Source organism: Micropterus dolomieu, linkage group LG13 (genome assembly GCF_021292245.1).
Source record: "Micropterus dolomieu isolate WLL.071019.BEF.003 ecotype Adirondacks linkage group LG13, ASM2129224v1, whole genome shotgun sequence".
Classification (NCBI taxonomy): Eukaryota; Metazoa; Chordata; class Actinopteri; order Centrarchiformes; family Centrarchidae; genus Micropterus; species Micropterus dolomieu.
This window is the reverse complement of record NC_060162.1, coordinates 633,436-636,980: the sequence shown is the minus strand read 5'-3', so window position 1 is coordinate 636,980 and position 3,545 is coordinate 633,436.

The window sequence follows — 3,545 nt, the reverse complement described above, 5'->3', positions numbered from 1 at the left end:
AAGATGTGTTCTGTTGTTAATGATGAACTGATGTTGGAGTTGTGCTGAGTCCACCTTGAATCACTGAATTGTTGTTTCATGACATGTTTTTCTTTTGCATCTGCTGTCTTTATCTCTATTTCATCTTCTATTATCTCTCCAGACTCTGTCAGGCTGCTGGACGGGACTAGTCTGTGCTCAGGCAGACTGGAGGTGAAGTCTAACCAGAGGTGGTCCTCAGTGTGTGAAGCTGACTTTGACCAGCAGGATGCAGAGGTGGTCTGTAGGGAGCTCGGCTGTGGGGCTCCTTCAGTCCTCCAGGGGGCGCTCTATGGAGAAGTGGAGGCTCCGATGTGGACCAAAGAGTTCCAGTGTGGAGGCCATGAGTCTGCTCTCCTGGACTGTAGAAGCTCAGGCTCAGCTAGAAACACCTGCTCACCTGGAAAAGCTGTTGGACTCACCTGCTCAGGTAGAAGAGGAGCTGCAGCTTTGATTTGCTTCATTTCTCTTCTGATGAAACTCACTTTATTGTTTTACTGATGACTCTCTGGTTTCTGTTCAGAGCCTGATGATGTCAGGTTGGTGGGAGGAGCCAGTCGCTGTGCAGGAACACTGGAGCTGAAACATCAGGGAGACTGGAGACCAGTGAGTGACCTTCTCTCTGTCTGGACCCTGAAGACAGCAGCTGTTGCCTGTAGAGAGCTGGACTGTGGCTCTGCTATTGCTGTGGGAGAGAGAAACGAGTCCTCAGACAGACCTGTGTGGTGGATCCGGTCTGTCTGTGTTCAGTCTGGATCTGTTCTGAGGGAGTGTGCATCATCATTTTCCTCTTCCTCCATCCTGGATCTCACCTGCTCAGGTAAGCCCATCAGTGACATCATCTATGACATCATCTCTGACAGTAATGTACCCAGGTTGACTCACACTCAGCAGCTAGAATGGCAGCAGACTGTCTCTGGCAGCCATGACGGAGTCTGATGAGCTGCTGCCTCAGTAAATCAGGAGCTGAATGCACCAAGATATATATATGTATATATGAAACATGTCTGCTGCTTCAGGAGGCCCCGGGGCCAACCACCAACCAGCCTGAAAGGACTCCTCCTTCAGCTTGACGGCTTTCTTAGCCACTGGTTTCCACCAGCAGGGTCTTTGGTTGCTCAGTGCCCAACTAACAACAACATCCTAAAGTTGGCAGTAGTTGGTTCCAATTTCAATTAAATTTTATTTATATAGCGCCAAATCACAACAACAGTTATCTCTGAGTGCTTTTCATAAAGAGCAGGTCCAGACCGTACTCTATGATGTTATTTACAGAAACCATCACGAGCAGCACTAGGTGACAGAGGCAAGGAAAAACTTCCTTTTAAGATGCAGAAACCTCGAGCAGAACCATGGCTCAGGGAGGGCGGCCATCTGCCTCGACCGGTTGTGGTGAAGGGGGAGAGAGAGAGAGAGAGAGAGAGAGAGAGAGAGAGAGAGAGAGAGAGAGAGAGAGAGAGAGAGAGAGAGAGAGAGAGAGAGAGAGAGAGAGTGAGTGTGAGAGAGAGTGTAAAGGTGATGTTGCTATAGACTAAATGAAAAATGGTACAGATATTTATAGTAGTGTTAATGTGAACAATCGTAATGTTAATCATAATAATAATAGGACTAGCAACAATAGTCGTTGCAGTAGAGGGTGTCGAGCAGGAACACGGGGGCAGCAGGTGACCCGCAGCCACAGCTCCAGAGCCAGAAAACCTGCAGGAAGTGATAGGAGGAGAGAGGAGAGGGACGAGAAAGCACAAGACTACCAGAAAGGGGAGAAGTTGTGTTAGTAACATGCAATAATGGGATGAGGTTGTATTCAAAGGGAGAGAAAGTAGGGGAGAGAGGAGCTCAGTGAGAACAGCAAACACGGTACCAACACACAAGCACCGGAAATGAAAATGAGTCAATACGCTTACCGCCACACGTCAGCGCGTCAACGCAAATATATGCAGGCCGCCATCTTCGTGAGGTCGCCTTATCTCTGTCAGATTGAACTACAGAAGAAGAGTTTGCGGAGGCCGTCTTTATCGGCCTCTGCTGGCGACCCATAGGAGCTACACATACCCGTTCTTACAGCTTTAACATGTTGTGCAGTTTTTGGCGGATGATCACTTTTAGCACAACACCTGTCGCTTCCTCCAGCTCATGTTCTGAATCAGATAGTGAATGAAGAGTAGAGGCTGATCACAGACGGGTCTGTTGACAGAGAGAGAGAGAGAGAGTGTGTAATGGACACTTTGCTAAACTACATTCACACCAAAGAAAGTCGTGCGCGTTCAAAATGCAAATATAGGCTGAGTTGTCAAGGGAACGCTCTCAGACTTTGTACGACTCCACCTAACTCTAAAGACTCCATCAGACTGACACCAACTGACGCCGCACACTGATCCAACAGTTGAATTGTTTTGTTTTTTTAACACACACACACACACACACACACACACACACACACACACACACGCTTACCGTTTTATTTATTTTAACTTATATATATATATATTTTTTTTTTTAACAAAAACACACATACGCTTGTTCATAAGGCTGGCTCTCGGCTGACGTACTGCTGACGTATTGCGGTAAGCGTGTCGACTCATTTCCGTTTCCGGTGCTTGTGTGTTGGTACCGTGTTGTGCTGCTCTCGCTAAATACCAGTTACATTTGTTTGATTACAGCGGCCAACTGTCCGCTAAACACTTATTCTTTACAGTAATTTTGCCTAAGCACTCACAGTTCTTTCCATCTTTTAGTGACTGCTGTTCAATCTCATAGTTGTTCAAAAGTTTTGGTAGCTGACGCTACAGTACTTTAGCTTAGCCGTTAGCGACTTTAGCTTAGCAGCTAGCGATGGCTTCTCCTTCTCCCTGTCTCTCTCCTACTTTCTCCTGCTCGGTGTGTCAGATGTTCAGTTACTCCTCTGCCTCCTTTAGCGGTAATGGTACGTGTAATAAGTGTAGTTTATTTATAGACACGGAGGCGAGGCTCAGTGATTTAGAAGTCCGGCTCCGCACCTTGGTAGATCAGTCTTTAGCTACTGTAGCTAGCCAGTCCCCGGTAGTCGGTGCGGATCGGCCTGAGTTAGCCTGTGGTAGCCGTCCCCCGGCATCCCCTGTGCAGCCAGGAAAGGTGGGGGGGGGCTGGGTGACTGTCCGAAGGAGGAATAGTCGTAAGCATTCAAAGTCCACGGGGCACCATCAACCTGTTCACGTCTCTAACAGATTTTCCCCACTCAGCGACACACCCGCTGAGAAACCAACTCTGATCATTGGCAGCTCCATTTTGAGAAACGTGAATTTAGCGAAGCCAGCGGCCATAGTTAAGTGCATCCCTGGGGCCAGAGCGGGCGACATTGAGTCTTATATGAAACTGCTTGCTAAGGATAAACGTAAATACAGTAAGATTGGTATTCACGTCGGCGGTAATGACTCCCGGTTACGCCAATCGGAGGTCACTAAGATTAATGTTGAGTCGGTGTGTACATATGCAAAAACAATGTCGGACACCGTAGTTTTCTCTGGACCCCTGCCAAATCTGACCAGTGA